At 38.0% G+C, this 18,366-nt stretch overlaps 1 long non-coding RNA gene across 2 annotated transcripts in view; it reads right to left on the bottom strand.

The window, feature by feature from the left end:
• Positions 1-18,366, bottom strand: part of LOC134739725 (uncharacterized) — a 363,533-nt gene that overhangs the window by 284,470 nt on the left and 60,697 nt on the right. Inside the window, exon 3 of one of the 2 annotated variants that reach the window (XR_010126717.1) lies at positions 1,094-1,306. The exons of the other annotated variant lie outside the window; for it this stretch is intronic. This is a non-coding gene — a long non-coding RNA (uncharacterized LOC134739725). The remainder of the gene's footprint in view (positions 1-1,093; positions 1,307-18,366) is intronic. 2 annotated transcript variants of the gene reach the window in all.

The following is an 18,366-nucleotide window of genomic DNA, read 5'->3' as shown; positions in this document are numbered from 1 at the left end:
GTTTTTTAACAAAAGCCAGCTGTGTGAATAATATTGTCACATTGAGAAAGCTCAGGAAGTAGTTGGTTTGAAGGTGGAGGGGAATCAAGTTTGGACAAGCTAGGTTTGAGGTGCCTATTAAATATCCTGATTGATGTCAAATAAGTAAGATAAATGAAGCTGGAGTTCAGGGGAGAGGTCAGATCAAGAGATATATTTAGGAGTCAATAGTATATAGTTGGTATTTTAAATGGAGCTGAATGAGATTAACAATAAAGTGAGTACAGCTGGGGAAAACATCCTAGCATTTAGAATTGAAAGAAGCAGGATCCAAACAAAGACTGCAAAGATTTCTTACTTAGGACAAAAAGTGAAGAAAAAAGAGGCTGAAGCTAGGCAACCAGAGGCCCAAGCCATAATCACAGCTGTATCACAGGCTAGTATCAAGGTCTTTTCATTTCCACTTCATAACCTATAAAATGAGGATTATCACCTGTGCCTGTCACACTTTTACCATTGTTGAAAGGCAAAAAAGCTTTCATCTGTGACAAGTCACCAGAGAAATGTTGCAGCACCACTAGCAGGCAAGGAGAAAAAAGTTGTGAACCCAAGAAATATCATACCCTGCTGGGAAGAGGAAAGGCTAGGAGTGATATTGTGCTAATTCTGAAATATGTGCAGTCCATATCTCCATCCCCCAACTCCCAACTTCTCCTTCCTATCTGCTAAATCATGTCAACTCTAAGCTACAAAATGAATGCCCACAGAAGAGCATTAAAGGAAGAAGTCAGAGCAGTGCCAGAGAGAAAAGAAAGAAAATACTGGGGAGATTTAAAGAGCAAAGGAAATAGTAGATTCCTTCCTTCCCTCCTTCCCTCCTTCCCTCCTTCCTTCCTTCCTTCCTTCCTCCCACGTTCCAGTTTTCCTTTCAAGATGGGGATGTTGCCCAGGCTGCACTTCAACTCCTAAGCTCAGGTGATCCTCCCGCCTCAACCTCCCGAGTAGCTAGGACTACAGGTGCACACCTCTGCAGCTGGCGTTTTAGATATTATTGTGTCCTTCCAGGTTAGGAATTGAAGAAGAAAGAGGAAGAAAAACAAGTAATCTTGGATACTTGCCATTTCCATGAAGGGAGGGAAGCAGCAGGACTCTTTGAGAGAAGATCAATGCTCAGCATCCCGGTAGATAGCAGAGGAATCCCTGATTAGTAATCCAACTGACATTGATTCAAAAGGTTGATTTGCAGGCATCCAAGCCTGGGAAGGAGGAAGTTTGATGTGTTTTCCAAATTGGCAGCGAAAGAATAATTTACGTTGGAGATTTGTTTCTGAGCAGAGAAAAGAGATGAGATAGTTGAAAAAATCAATGATGATACCACCCAGAGTTCTAGCTTTCCTTCACTTTTTGTAGGAATAAAATAATGAGTAGAAGAGAAGGTATAAACTAGTTTAAATATATTCCAACATATAAACCATGCCAGAAAAGCAACCATCAATTTCTCTTCCCCTTGAACTTTTCATTTAAGCACAGACACACTTTTAGGGACTAATGAAGAGAAGATATAAATGTTGATGAAGAAATCACTTAATAAAATGCCATGAACACAGTTAAATAGTATTTAAAGATTTGGGAGAAGAGGGGTACCTTAAAAACAAATAAAAAGTACATGATAACATAACCAGTACAATTATTGTTAACATTTGACTTAATTGCTTCTTTTTTTAAAAAAAAAAAAAAAGGCTTACATATCATCCTCAAGTCCATTGTGTCCTAATGCCCACTGCTAATCCTCTAGCAATAATAGGTATTATTCAGTATTTGTTTTAAATTATTACAAATGTTGTCACACTGTATCTACCATTCTACAACTTGCCTTTTTTATGAAACATTATTTTTTGAGATGCATAAATCTTGATATACAGAGATTTCTTTCACACATTTAATTTTTTCTGACAGTCATGCATTCTTACACTATTTCATGTGATCCTTCCAACTCTAAGTGAGTTAAATGAGTTATAACATCTCCACTTTACAGATGAGAGTATTCAAGATTGTCCAGGGGGTAGGTGTAGAACCTTCTGGCTTCCTGGCCAATTCTTCTTCACTGTACCAACTGTTTTCAAGCTTATATTTTTATCTGTAAAACTTTTTTTCAAATATGAAACTTATACAGAATGCTAACATGTAGGAGGCATTCACATTAGAGCTAGAGGCAGAGGTTCTGGGCTCTGCCCTCAGCCTTTCCTACATCCTGCAGTGGCCCTTGAAGCAGCTCCATGAACCTCTAGGTCTCTGTGGCACCTGTTATGGAAGCTGGTGTACTAAAGCAGTGGCCTTTTTGCAAGCACTATGCAGCCAGACAAAAGTTTTAAATACAGAGAACAAAATGCCCATAGCGATTTGGTCAATGAGAGAACTGAACACACTTTTTGTGATGCCACCTATGCAATGCAGTGTAATGGCAAAAGGTGGCTAGCAAATCTTGGCTGGTATCCAGTATGCAGAGGAAAAGCTGTTTTTTTTTTTTTTTATCACTTTATTTTTTTTTATTTTATTTTATTTTATTTATTTATTTATTTTTTTTGATATGCTTGAATTCTTTTTTTTTCTTTTATTATTATTATTATTATTATCATTATTATACTTTAGGTTTTATGGTACATGTGCGCAATGTGCAGGTAAGTTACATATGTATACATGTGCCATGCTGGTGTGCTGCACCCACCAACTTGTCATCTAGCATTAGGTATATCTCCCAATGCTATCCCTCCCCCCTCCCCCCACCCCACAACAGTCCCCGAAGTGTGATGTTCCCCTTCCTGTGTCCATGTGTTCTCATTGTTCAATTCCCACCTATGAGTGAGAATATGCGGTGTTTGGTTTTTTGTTCTTGCGATAGTTTACTGAGAATGATGATTTCCAATTTCATCCATGTCCCTACAAAGGACGTGAACTCATCATTTTTTATGGCTGCATAGTATTCCATGGTGTATATGTGCCACATTTTCTTAATCCAGTCTATCATTGTTGGACATTTGGGTTGGTTCCAAGTCTTTGCTATTGTGAATAATGCCGCAATAAACATACGTGTGCATGTGTCTTTATAGCAGCATGATTTATAGCCCTTTGGGTATATACCCAGTAATGGGATGGCTGGGTCGAATGGAATTTCTAGTTCTAGATCCCTGAGGAATCGCCACACTGACTTCCACAAGGGTTGAACTAGTTTACACTCCCACCAACAGTGTAAAAGTGTTCCTATTTCTCCACATCCTCTCCAGCACCTGTTGTTTCCTGACTTTTTAATGATTGCCATTCTAACTGGTGTGAGATGGTATCTCATTGTGGTTTTGATTTGCATTTCTCTGATGGCCAGTGATGGTGAGCATTTTTTCATGTGTTTTTTGGCTGCATAAATGTCTTCTTTTGAGAAGTGTCTGTTCATGTCCTTCGCCCACTTTTTGATGGGGTTGTTTGTTTTTTTCTTGTAAATTTGTTGGAGTTCATTGTAGATTCTGGATATTAGCCCTTTGTCAGATGAGTAGGTTGCGAAAATTTTCTCCCATTTTGTAGGTTGCCTGTTCACTCTGATGGTAGTTTCCTTTGCTGTGCAGAAGCTCTTTAGTTTAATTAGATCCCATTTGTCAAGTTTGGCTTTTGTTGCCATTGCTTTTGGTGTTTTAGACATGAAGTCCTTGCCCATGCCTATGTCCTGAATGGTAATGCCTAGGTTTTCTTCTAGGGTTTTTATGGTTTTAGGTCTAACATTTAAGTCTTTAATCCATCTTGAATTGATTTTTGTATAAGGTGTAAGGAAGGGATCCAGTTTCAGCTTTCTACATATGGCTAGCCAGTTTTCCCAACACCATTTATTAAATAGGGAATCCTTTCCCCATTTCTTGTTTTTGTCAGGTTTGTCAAAGATCAGATACTTGTAGATATGTGGCATTATTTCTGACGGCTCTGTTCTGTTCCATTGATCTATATCTCTGTTTTGGTACCAGTACCATGCTGTTTTGGTTACTGTAGCCTTGTAGTATAGTTTGAAGTCAGGTAGTGTGATGCCTCCAGCTTTGTTCTTTTGGCTTAGGATTGACTTGGCGATGCGGGCTCTTTTTTGGTTCCATATGAACTTTAAAGTAGTTTTTTCCAATTCTGTGAAGAAAGTCATTGGTAGCTTGATGGGGATGGCATTGAATCTGTAAATTACCTTGGGAAGGATGGCCAGTTTCATGATATTGATTCTTCCTACCCATGAGCATGGAATGTTCTTCCATTTGTTTGTATCCTCTTTTATTTCCTTGAGCAGTGGTTTGTAGTTCTCCTTGAAGAGGTCTTTTAAAAGTCTCCTCAGCTTAGAGTTTGGCCAGAGTAGGTTTCAAGAACATAGAAACCCCGTATTGTGAGGAACACAGAAATGCTTGAGATAGATGACAAAAGCAGTGAGCAGACATCAAGGAAAGGGTGGTTCTTGCAGAAGAAAGAAAGGAGAGAAGAAACCCTTCAAAAGAAGTGGTTTAGTTCTTGACAGGAAAGAAAGCATTCAGAGAAATTAATAGACAAAAATGAAAGCAAAGACAAGTTAAAACAGGTTCTGCATATATGGAGCCAAAGTTTTAGAAGGGGAAAAAGATAAGAAAGGTGGGTTTTTTAAGGTTTTGTTTTGCTTTAGGTAGAATGATGACGATCTGAGAAGAAGAAGGAAGGCCTCAAGATGAAATAAATACATTTTCAAAAACATGGGGATATCACTAGGTAAAGAGTAGACATAATGAAAGTAGCAAGCTGGGCACGGTGGCTCACACCTTTAATCCCAGCAATTTGGGAGGCCAATGCAGGCGGATCACAAGGACAGGGGTTCAAGACCAGCCTGGCCAACATGAGTGAAACCCTGTCTCCACTAAAAAGAATTACAAAAACTAGCTGGGCATGGTGGCATGTGCCTGTAATCCCAGCTACTCGGGAGGGTGAGGCAGGAGAATTGCTTGAACCCGAGAGGTGGAGGTTGCAGCGAGCCAAGATCACGCCACTGCACTCCAGCCTGGGTGACAGAGCAAGACTCCATCTCAAAAATAAATAAATAAATAATAAAAATTAAAAATTTTAAAAAATTTAAAAAATAAAGTAGCATAAGCTGGAGAAGGCTGAAAGACAGGATATGGCACTCTGAGGTGAAAGGATCAATTTAATTTGAGATTAAAAAATAAGATTATAAATCAAAAGTGATACATTGCATACAAATCTATATGGCATAAGCACTGCAGACAAGAAGGATGATGTTGGGAGTCCATCTTAACTAAATATTAGTGTTGTAAGGTTCAGGATAAGAAGAATAAGAAAACAGGCAGGCGTGGTGGCTCACGCCTGTAATCTCAGCACTTTGGGAGGCAGAGGTGGGCGAATCACCTGAGGTCAGGTGTTCAACAGCAGCCTGACCAACATGGAGAAACCCCGTCTCTACTAAAAATACAAAATTAGCTGGGTGTGGTGGCACATGCCTATAATCCCAGCTACTCAGGAGGCTGAGGCAGGAGAATCCCTTTAACCCGGGAGGCAGAGTTTGCAATGAGTCGAGATCACGTCATTGCACTCCAGCCTGGGCAAAAAGAGTGAAACTCCATCTCAAAAAAAAAAAAAAAAAGAATAAGAAGAATAAGAAAATAATAAGATAACGAAATATGGATGAAACATACTTTTAGACACAAGGTAAGATCTGGCCTACCCAAACTACCCAATAAGGGAAATAATAGTAAATGTTCAATCAGTTCCTTTTCTGCTGCTAATCTTAAAGCCATTTTTTAAGGGAGAAGCCATTAAGGAAAACTGAACATAACTGAACATATACTATAAAAAGAATTACATACCAGATGATATAATTAAATGTAACTCTACTCAACAGTACTTGTGAGTAATATACAACTGTAAGTACATACCCCTCAGCAAGAAAATATCTACAAGAACTGTTTGGCCAGAATTGTCAGCTGTTATTAAAATACAACTTCAGTCTTGGTCCTTCCTATTTCATACAAGACTCATTAATTCCAGATATCACTGCTGATATGCTTATAGTAATGAGCTCTATAATTGTTCAATTATACAGTTTTTCTGGCTGTAGCCATATAAGTTTATCTCTTGTGTTTCTACTGTTCTGTTTCTGTTTATAAAATTCTATTTGTTATTTTGAAAGTTGATGTTATACATAAAGTATAGAAGGCATGAATAATTTGTTGGGTTTGTTAATTTCCTTTGTTAATTTCTTCCATATTGTACTGGTTTAGAAGAATATTACTGACTCTCATGACTTAGGTAGGAAAAATAATCTTGAAAATTGAGCACAAATTACTCAAATGCTTTTTACTATGGTTATTTATTTCTTACTCTAAATGCCACCATTATAAAAAGCTTTGTTATCCCAGATGTGAGTTCAGTCTAGGCAACCACATTGAGATAATAAGTAAATCTGTTATGACTGTTTTGTGTGCTTTACACTAAGTCTGAAAAATTAAATGACAAAAAGAGAGAAGTGGGCCAGTTATAAGTGATATGATTTATGTGTAAGAAAATTTGTGTAATACAAAATTTGTATAATACAAAATGAAAGATAGCATCTTTGCTAATCATGCTATGGTGATAACTGATATTAATGTTTCAAAATCCCTGAAATATTAAATAAATAAAAGATGAATAAGCCAAGTCCTGTTAGAACAAGAAAAAATGAAAACTATGATAAAAAGAATAATCAAAGCTTAACTCTCAAGATATCAGAGAGGTAGTCATATGTTAAAATATGATATAAAAAATATTCATTGGTAGGAGATAAGATGAAGGTTATACCGAACAAAACAAACATTCTCAGCTACAGAGTGTTTAATGAAATAAAGTAGATAGGAAAGTATAAGCAAACAAAGCATAAACAGAAAAGAGGAACTGAGAAAAGTGTATGCAAACAAAGTACAGGAGGTAGTAAAGAAAAGTGAAAGGTAAGGACTCCATATCAAAAAAAATTCACAGTAATAAAACAAAAAGACTATTTAAAGTGGTTTGAAAAGAGACACATTAGAAATAATGGTAGAATAATGGTAATCCTCATAAACCTACCTCAAAAAGCAAGAAAAAAATTTTAGTTCAAGAGGACACATGTTAGTTAATGCCAAGAAACTTAACAAATGATGAAGAATAAAAGTCTTTAATAGTAGATTTTATAACTCAAAGAGGAATTAAAAAGTTTTAAAAATAAATACATACTTAAGTCACATGACCTCACTGACATGGAATTTTAGCTCCACAAATGTTAAGGTGGGGACAGGTATGGGAAATTATGAGGTGACAGAATAATAATAAATAAGAAACAGCAACAAAAATTGACTGTTTTAGGGATTGGTAATACAGTAGTGTTTTTAGCAGAAATATCATTGGCTAGTCAGGATGGGACCAGAATGATAAGTTGTGTTCATGATGTTATATGTCAGGTGTCTTTGGAAAATTCAAGAGGAAATACCCCCTTTCATATATTCTCAACAAAAAATCTACTGACCCAGCTATATCAGCACCCATTATCTATGCCTTCCCTCCTGTTAAATGGATTATTATCATTATATTTATTCTATGCTGTTTTCTAGCATCAATCCCCTTACAGTACACTAGATCTGGTCCCTTCTCACCTACATTGCTCTGGCAATGTCTCCTATCTCTCCTGTGTTATCAGTTTTTCTCTCTGTATTAGATTATCCCCCTCAACAGACAGTATTCTTTAGTAAGTTTTATCTTTAAAACAATCTCCTTGTACTTCACAACCATGTCATTAATCTCTTCTTTACAGCAAGAATCCTTGACAATTTTGTTTAGACATTCTCTCCTTCTGTTCTCTCTCAACCTACTCCATTAGAATTTCCTTTCCCACTGCTCTACTGAAATAATTCTTGCTAATGACATCAATGGCTTTTATGTTGCCAAATCCAATGATCATTTCTCAGCCCTTATCTAATTTAATTTATCAGCATGATTTGATACACTTAATCATCCCTGCATCTTGAGACACTTTCTTCACTTGGCTTCTGAGACAATATTTTCTCTTGCTTCTATTTTTTCTTAATTGATTATTATTCTCTGTTCCCTTAACTAGTTTTTCCTTATCTTCCCAACCTCTAAATGAAATATTTGGGGGCCAAAGAGCTCATTCCTTTGACCTTTTCTTTATCTATGTCCAGATGATCAACCCAGTTGCATGGCTTCAATGATCAATTTCATATTGAGTATCCATAAATTTTTATGTCCATGCTTGACTTCTACTGTACTCAAGATTCATATATTGAACTTTAAATTGAATATCTCATAGGTATCTCAAAATTAACTTCTAAAAACCCAAACTTTTAAGAGACAGTAGGATAAAAACCTAGATGACCTTGGGTATTGGAATGACATTTTAGATATATCACCAAAGTCATGATCCATGAAAGAAATAATTTTAAAGCTGCACTTCATTAAAATGAACAACTTCTGCTCTACAAAAAAAATGTCAAGAGAATGTGAAGACAAGCCACAGATGGGAAAAAATATTTTCATAAAACATGTCTGATAAAGGACTATTATCCAAAATACAGTCTTAAGTGTTGGGTCTTAAGTGAACAACCTAACTGAAAAATTGGCTAAAGACCTGAACAGACACCTCACCAATAAGATATGGTAAATAAGCATATTAAAAGATGTTCAACATCATATATCATTAGGGAATTGCAAATTAATGACGAGATATCGCTACATGCCCATTAATTCAAACGGGTAAAATGCAAAACACTGACAACATCACATGCTGAAAATGATGTTGAGAAACAGGAATTCTCTGTTGTTGCTGGTGGGAAGGCAAAAATAGTATAGCCACTTTGGAAGACAGTTTGGAAGACAGTTTGGTCTTACAAAATTAAACAGACTGTTACCCTATGATCCAGAAATTGAAATTTCTCTCTTTGGTATTTACCCAAGTGAGCTGAAAACTTATATCCACATAAAAACCTGCACTCAGATATTTATGACAGCTTTATTCCAAACTGCCAAAACTTGGAAGTAACCAAGATGTCCTTTGGTGAATGGATAAACTATGGTATATCCAAACAATGGGATATTATTTGATGGTAAAAAAAATAAGTTATCAAGCCATGAAAACACATGGATGACATTTAAATGCATACTAGTAAATGAAAGAAGTCAATCTGAAAAGGCTACTCACTCATTATTTCAACTATATGACATTCTGGAAAAGGCAAAACTATGGAGACGGTAAAAGAATCAGTGGTTGCACGGGGTTTGGGGGAAAAAAGTAGAGCATTGAGGACATTTTAGGTAGTGAAACTATTCTGGATGAAATTGTTACCAACAAAGCTGCCCCCACCAAAAAAATGGGGTCCTTGCCTGTTTGGTGCCATGGAACCAATATGCGAAACCAAAAGTTTCAAGCAGTTCAGGCTTTATTTCATGGCCATGGAATGGAGAAGTGGGAGCTTAGCTCACAAATCAACTTCTCTACTAGTGAAGGGTGAGGAAGTTAAAATATAGTTTCTCTAATGAAGAAGTGGGACATTAAAAGCAAGGGAATGCTGGGCATGGTGGCTCATGCCTGTAATCCCAGCACTTTGGGAGGCCGAGACGGGCGGATCACTTGAGGTCAGGAGTTCAACAGCAGTCTGGCCAATGTGGTAAAACCCTGTCTCTACTAAAAATACAAAAATTAGCCAGGCGTGGTGGCACACGCCTGTAGTCCCAGCTACTCGGGAGGCTGAGGTGGGAGAATTGCTTCAACCCTGGAGGTGGAGGTTGCAGTGAGCCGAGATCATGCCATTGCACTCCAGCCTGGGCAACAAGCGAGACTCCACCTCAAAAAAAAAAAAAAAAAAAAAGCAAGGGAAGAATATTCATGTATTCTCTGGAAATGGGCAGGGAACTTCCTGGAACTGGGGTGTTGCCATCCTTTCTGTCCTTTTATTACTTCTTCCAATTATTGTCATGGAGATTGTCAACTGTCATGGCACTGGTGGTAGTGTCATTTAGCATGGAAAGGAGATTATAATGAGGCCTGAAGTCTTTTTGAAGCTGTTCAGTCAGCTATCTTGGCTCTAAGCAGTCTCAGTTGGTCTGGTTACAGGGTAAATTTTCATTGCAGGTTTCCTGTTTCTTAAAGACAAACAGAGTTACAGCAGGGTAGAAATTTAGTTATGTTGCATAGGCATTACACCAGGTAACAATATGACAATTATGAATACATGTCATTATATATTGTTCAAAGCCACAGAATGTACAACACCAAGGATGAACCCTAGCATAAACAATGAACTTTTGGTGATAACGATATGTTAATGTAGGTTCATCAATTGTAACAACTGTACCACTCTGCTATGAGATGTCCATAGTGAGAGGTTGTTTGTATGTGGAGACAGGCAGTATATGCAAACTTTCTGGACTTTCTGCTCAATTTTGCTATGAACCTAAAACTTCTCTAAAAACTAAAGTTAATTTAAAAAAAAACTGAACCACCCCCAAATGTTGTCAATCTCACTTCTCTGTGTTAAACATTTGCAACATCCTAGATAACTCTCCTATAGCAAATTCTGTTGGCTTCACTTTCAACATAACTTTAAATCTGGCTCCCTCTCACTGCTATTGTAACTACCATTCCAGCTCAAAACATAATCGTCTCTCATCTGAACTAATACTGTGTCTTCCTAATGGGTTGTCCTGCTTCTGTTATTCTCAATAGTCTATAATTCACACGACATCAATGATATTTTTTGAACAAGTCAGATTATGTCCCTTGTTTGCTTAAAATGTTCCAATCTCACTCACTATAAAATCCAAAGTCTTCATCATTGTTCACAGCCCTAAGATTTCGTCTCTCTGCTTCCTCTCCAACTCTCCTCCCACCTTTCCTTCCCTTGTTCAATTCCTTCCTGACATACCAGTTTCTCTGCTCTTCTTAGGACCTCCTCAATCCTCTCCTTTCTTGGGGCTTTGGCACCTGCTCTTCCTTCTGCCTGGAACATCATACTACCCATAGCCACATGGCCTGCTTTCCTCCTTATGTTCTTCAGGTCTCTGCTCTGGTGTCATCAGAGAAGGCTTCCTTCACCACCTCATAAAAACAAAGCACCACTGTCACTTCCTATCAACTTACCCCACTTTACATTCTCCATTGCATCCATCATTACTTCCCCTTTCTTTGTCTGTTAATCTCTTTCACCTAAAAATGTAAGCTTCATGAGAACTGGAGTTTCATATTTGTTTCATTGCTGTATCTATAGCTTCATTACAGTGCCTGGAACACAGCTGGTATTCAGTACTAAAATTTGTTGAATCACCCTCTTTCTGGGTTGGAGATACTGACTTGAGCCTCAGATACATGGACTTACCAAAGGAGAGGAAGTTTACATTGAAGAAGGCTGAGGACAGATTATTAAAACCTTTGAGAGGCTGCAGAAAATAGAATAATCAGAATGTAGCAAAGTTTTCTTTAGGTGTGTCTTTCATGGCATACTTACATGCCAAACTACATATCCAAACATTCTTGAAAGAAAGGAGATAACACCTATTAATTCTTTGAATAACTGTTTGGGGAGAAAGAGTAATAAGAACAACTAGTCTCTCTATATATACTATATCCAATTTGAGCCAGCTCTCCAAAACTAGGAGAGAGAAAGAAGAGGAGTGGGGTAAGGCTAGTTGCAAAAAAAAGCATTTATGTGACTTTGTTGAAAGGAAGCCTCTAGGATTTAAAAATTTGCATGATCATGGGGATAAAGACACTATAAATGCAGAAGTCTGTCAAAGTCTGGAGAAGAGGCAGCCAGAAGATGAAGTGCATTTAGAGGTAAAAGGAGAGGGAAGCAGATGTAAGAAGGAATCATGAATACCTGAGAAATCCAAGCTTATAAGAAATTGTGTTGGCTTTGGTGGTAGAAGAGGAAGAGTAAACATGTATTCGTATTATAAAAATAAACCTTATCTTTTAAAAACTGCAGATCCAGTGAAAAGTACTTCAAAGGGTCTCTACTAACGGTGAGATTAAGTCTTCTGATTACCATTTTGTACCTCCAATAATGTTAGTACAATGCATTTTCAAATGCTTTATGCTGCTAAGCCCAACAGAGTAGCATTCTTAAATAAAATTTTGTTCCAACCTCCAAACTTTCCTTACATATATGTATTGACTATTAAAATGTGGCATCTAGGATCTGCTGAGTGAAAAGTAAGAAAGGAAGGCGTCACACATTTAAAGCAACAGTTTCCAGAGGTTTATAGTAAGAATTTGGTGTAGTGATTAATACTATTTGGAAGCTAATTGTTAACCAAACCACTTCCAACTCCTGAGAGTTAGTTAGAAAATGAATTAGAAAAGTCTTCCTGAGCAGTGAAAATTAGGAAGCTGACAAAAATTTATTTTTAAAGAGTAATGAGACAAACCGGAGAAAAAATATCATTTTGACTGTGGCTTTAGGAGTGAAGCAAAATATACAATAAAATAAAAATTCACTCAGAGTTGAGTTCACCCCATTATTACTCTGCATTCTTTCCCTAATTCATGTGGTGAGACAGGGCAGAGGCTAAACCCATTTTATTGTCACCGCAACCTAAGCATAGAACTAGCCACTGAAGGGAGGCATCCAGCTCTGGGACATCTCTGTGCTGATTAGAAATAGTGAGCAACTTCTATACACACACAGGACCTTCCATAAGACATACACAGGCAAATAACTAATATTCTATCTCAGGTATTTAGCTTTAAACTTTTTGCAAAATCTTATACACATGTCTACGTATATGCACAGCAAAACTGAATTAACCATGTATTGGAACTTCTCTTCACCTAAAAATATTATTGCAGTTTTATATGCACCTAGCAATGTTAATCTTTCAGAAAGCTCCTGTGATGATCAAATAGGTCAACATGTCCATGTGGATCTTGGAATCATCTGCAAAGATCACTGCATAAGTATAATCGAATTTTTCCCTATTTCCAAGTGGACTATAAAATTCTATCCCACCCTCTTCCCCTTTCAAATAAATACATTTTTAAATGGAGTACCTTCTCAGGAAGGTAGACAGGGGAAGAAAAAGAGAAGAATTTAAATCAGTTTATTTGAGTTTCTATTCACAAGACTGGGCTCTCATGAATTTAAAGGAAAAGTGATAAGAGTAGCAACTATGCGTGGGTTTCAGTTACCCACACTATTCCTATTCCTTGTTGTGGCTAATGTTTGATTGGTGATTTATTAAATTAACTGGGGAATATCAGAAAAGGAGTTCATTCAGCTTCATCTCTGATAATTCTTATCCTTTTACGTAGTTTATTTACTGAAATAAAATTTGGCAATTTCCTCCCACCTGATCTAACACCAGAGTGGGAGCAAGACGCCATCGACAATGTGACTTCATGCAAAACCTGACAACTGTGTGCTGTTTCCACAGAACTCCCTGAAAACAGAATAGACCAGATCCCCATGCAACTGAGACATTCTGTAGCCAACGGATACCCCTCGTGAGATGAATTTGGCATACCTTTCACACTGAAGTCTCCCAGAAACTTCAAAACCTCATGGAACATAACCCAGGGAGCACACATGGCAAGCAAAATAGCGTGGCATTTCTATGACCATAATATATATACATTTGGTGGATGAAAGCCTCATGTTGTATTCCTCTGATCACACATTGGCAGGGCCTGTGTTAGCTGTTTAGAACTGGCTTGACCTTACCTCAGAAAAGTTGTTCTTTCAAGAGATATCCTTTGCTTAAGACCCAGTAGAATCTCATACAACAGGGCAAATAATACCTGTCTGACTATAGTTTCAGTCAGTGTCAAATATAAACTTTTTTCCCCTATCCCATGTCAGTTATGGAAAAAGAAGGAAATTCGTGCAGTTTAGTGCATAGCCAGTCTTTAGAATCATGTGGGAAGCTTATTAAAAATATGGATTACTGGTACCCAGACTTACTTAATCAGAATCTCTGAGGGATAGATGAGCGTTGGAATCCATGTGTTTAACCCTTGCCCATGGGTGATGCTGAAAATTACCCAAGTTTGGGGAAGCCCAGTCAAGTAGAAAGCATGTGACATGTCAGTGGAGAGAGCCCTCACGTCATCTTTCCCTCTGGAGGTGTGGCCTTCACTCGGTCTCAAGTCTCTAGCCTGTGAAATGGCGATAAGGCTGACTGCCTCCTTTCCCCCTCATCTCACTGAGATGTTGTTTAGACTAAAGAGATGCTGACCTTAATTTTCTGATCTGTGGATTGGAGAAAGCAGAGGCATGCCCTTCTCATATCTATGCAGGGCTGAGGGTATGCCTCATTTGCCCGCATGCAGTGCCCAGCTTGTATGCTGCCACTCTGTTCCCATGTTTCTGGAGTGGCATAGCCTGGGGCAGACAGAGCACAAGGATGAATGAATCTGGCAAGTCTGTGGACAAGCTGATGATACAGTCTTGCTGGGCCTGAATGGTCTGACCCCCATCCTTCCTCCTAAGTCATCCCTCCTGGGAAAATAATAATCTCTACGTTATCAGGAGTATGGTGTTGTCAGCCACCTGGAGTGGTTGGGGATGAGCTTGGCCCTGTCAGAAAATATTATAAAAGAGACAGCCAGGAAAGTCTTTTTCTGTCTGCATTTCGGAGATGTAGTTGGGTATTCTAGAAGGCAAGAACTGGTCAGATGGAAATAAATAATAATTAATTTTTCTTTCAGAAATCTTTGTGGAAGGTAAATGTGCTATCTTCAGATGAAAAAGACCCCCCCCACCTAGTTCAAGTCCAGTTAACACTTTAGAGAGCTCATATGAGAATGCTTGAACATTCAGTGATAATGAGCTGTGGTTTTTAATGCTTACCTATTTCTATTATAGTGCCCGCACAGGTTGGACACATAGTAAGCACTTAATAAATACAAGTTGCCTAACTGATTTTTACATCTGTCCACAGAGGTATTGGGATTTCTTCTAGGGATGCAATAAGCCAAATGGACTGTGTTAATAATGCCCCTGTACTTTGGAAACTAGAGAAGGCCTTTTAAATACAAAGAAACCAGATGTCACCAGACCCTTGCATTTTCTTGGTCTCCTAGGCAAGACCCAGAGGGCCATGCTATTGCCATGGATATAGTCTCTAATGAAGTATTTATACTCAGAGACTCCAGCCAGCTAGAAGAATATTTATGCGGCAGTAAAAAACTTTAACAAAAAGCTGTTTGGCTCTAATAGTTTCAGGTATTTCTACACATCTCTGCTCGCCATGTGTCATGTTGAATTATACTGTATCCAGCATGTGACAGCAGCAGCCCATAATGGAACTTATATAATGGAACGGCCTGAGAGATGAAGTGATAGGGTGGCAAGAGAATAGGGAAGGGGAGAGAAGAGAGGTAAGAAAAGAACTTTAAAGAGAAATATTTCTTTTACATTTGCTTGTTTGATTTCCAGATTCAGAAGAAAATGAAGATTTCAAAGAGAAATATATGTAGACTATATATATATATATACACACACACACATACATAATAATGAGATAATGGGAACATATATGGATAAATTGAAGGCAGCATAGTGTAGTGGATCAAAGCACAAATTCTTGAGCCATACTTTCTGAGTGCAAATCCCAGCTTTGTCACGTACTTAGCTCTGTGACCCCAAAGCTACTTAGCCTCTCTGTGTCTCCGTTTTCTTATCTGTAAAATGACAATGACAATAGTAATACTTCATGGAAGTTAATGTGAAAATTAAATGATTCAATATTTTAAGTATTTAGAATACCTGACCCATAGTGAATGCTACATAAGTGAAATATATGTATGTATATGTGTATATATAGTTTTATATTTATACATTTACATATACATTTATATGTATTTATAAGTATATATATAGTTTTTAAGTCAAGCACCCATTGTATACCCTGAATTGAATGCTGCAGCAGGGGGCACCAGTGTAGAATCTGACTTTGGTAGGTGTCATTCAAACCATAAATGAATATTCTCCAGAGGAAAAAAAGTAGTTTTGAGCTTGGACATGTAATTTCCCTGGTCATTTCCCTTGGGGAAAAATGGCAAGCCTGTGCAACTCTTACTAATAGATACTTAATACTGAATATGCTGATCACTATAACGAACACTTTTCAAGGATTATCTAATTTCAGCCTCACAACTCTATGAGTTGGAACATAGTATACCCAATCCATAACAGACAATAATAATGGATAATAGGCTGCATAAGGAAAAACTGAGACACAAAGCTACACAGAAATATGCCCAAATAATGGTGAAGCCAGTGTTCGAATCTAGCAGTACAACCCCAGAGCCCATGCTGTGAACAACTCTGCAGCCAATACTCCAGAAGGAAAATATCACAGGAGTCATAAGTTTAAATATTCAGAGAAGTGGTCAAAAAGTGAGCAGAAAATATAAGAAGGAAGAACCTTTCGGTAATTCATAAAGAGAATCATCAGTTCATTGCAGCCATATTTGTACTTCTGGCTTAGGTGGCAGGGAGGACAATAAAAAGCTTTCACAGAATAGAAGAGAAAAGTCTGAGTACATCTTGCTAGGGTTCATAAACTTTGAACCTGTCATTTTGTGTGAGTCTGAGAAGCAGCCAGAAAAAGAATGAAAGCAGTATTGCTAGCTGTTATTATGACAGTGCTTCCAGATTGATTAAGCACTTAACATTGCAGCTGATCTAAAGTGAAAACGGAGCTACATTTTGAAAGCTTCTCCTGCAGAAGCTTTCTGGGTGAATCTGTGGTTGATACTTTGACCTGGGCAGCCTCCCCTGCCTTCTTCCTTTCTCTGTCCCACAGAAAGTCATCTTGATTTTTTTAAAATGATTTGCATTTCACCAGATATAAAAGTTTAAATTTCACATGTCCAAGTGCAGTTTGCAAAGGAAATTTCCCCTCCACCCAACTAACCCAAAACATCACCATCTTGATTCCCGAAGCAATTTATTTTTTCCCTTTGTGGGCCTGAACAAATGCAGGGGCTGCTTAGGCAGTAACATAAGGGCATTTAGGAAAACAACTCTACTAACTAGAGAACATCTTGTTTAGTACTTAACGCTACATGATGAAGAAAAACTTTATCCTGGAGTTTGCTAGGTCTACTTTCTCCCACCATTTCCATCTGTTATTTGGCTGTGATACTGCCAGCAACTCAGATGGCTAAGTGCTCATCCAGGGCTTCTAGATTAGGGTCCGTCTGTTAACCCATGAGTTTTGATCAGTCACTCATAGACTCCATTTCTTGGATGCCTACAAAAAAGTTTCTTAGGTTGGACATAGTTAACAAAACAAAGCATTCGTTTTTCTAAGAAAAAGGAAGAAAATTACCATATCTCTCCTTTTCCAGTGACATCTGGGGGTTCATGTTTACCACCACTAAGTCACTATGACCCTTTCCAAAAGTATTCTATCTAAAGTAAGTGTCTTTAACCAGGCACACTGGCTCATGCCTGTAATCCTAGCATTTGGGGACACCTGAATGGGAGGATTGCTTGAGGCCAGGAGTTCGAGATCAGCCTGGACAAAAAAGTGAGACCCTGTCTCTACAAATAATTTTAAAAATTAGCCAGGTGTGGTGATGCATGCCTGTAGTCCTTGCTACTCAGGAGGCTGAGGTGGGAGGATCGCTTGAGCCCAGGAGGTCAAGACTGCAGTGAGCCCTGATTACGCCACTGCACTCCATCCCAGGTGACAAAGCGAGACTCTGTCTCAAAAAAAAAAAAAAAAAAAAAAAAAATTAAGGCCAGGCGCGGTGGCTCATGCCTGTAAACCTACCACTTTGGGAGGCCGAGGCAGGTGGATCAACTGAAGTCAGGAGCTTGAGACCAGCTGGGCCAACATGGTGAAACCTCATCTCTACTAAAAGTACAAAAAATTAGCTGGCTGTGGTGGTGGGCACCTGTAATCCCAGCTACTCGGAAGGCTGAGGCAGGAGAATTGCTTGAACCCAGGAGGCGGAGGTTACAGTGAGCCGAGATCATGCCATTGCACTCCAGCCTGGGCAAAAAGAACGAAACTCGTCTCAAAATAATAGTAATAATAATAAATGTTTTCATGTAATATGTATAGATTTATAGATATATGGGCTTATTTATAGATTATTATGATACACACACAGAGAGAATTGAAAAGCTATTCATCAAAATGTTCACTCTGGTTATTTTTAGATGGTGGGATTCTCAGTGTTTTTCTTCATTTTATATAATAATATTTTCTAAGCCTTCTATAATGATTACATATTTCTTATGAAGTAAACGGAAAGGTATTTAAAAGTAAAAATTAAATACCTACTCTTTCTCATATTTCTAAGAAAGATACAAAAATGAACAGAGAAACTAAGACATTTTCCCAGGGTACTCC

The sequence above is a fragment of the Pongo pygmaeus genome, chromosome 5 (genome assembly GCF_028885625.2).
Source record: "Pongo pygmaeus isolate AG05252 chromosome 5, NHGRI_mPonPyg2-v2.0_pri, whole genome shotgun sequence".
NCBI classification, from domain to species: Eukaryota; Metazoa; Chordata; class Mammalia; order Primates; family Hominidae; genus Pongo; species Pongo pygmaeus.
The sequence above is the reverse complement of the archived record's forward strand: the minus strand, read 5'-3'. Positions and strand labels throughout refer to the sequence as shown.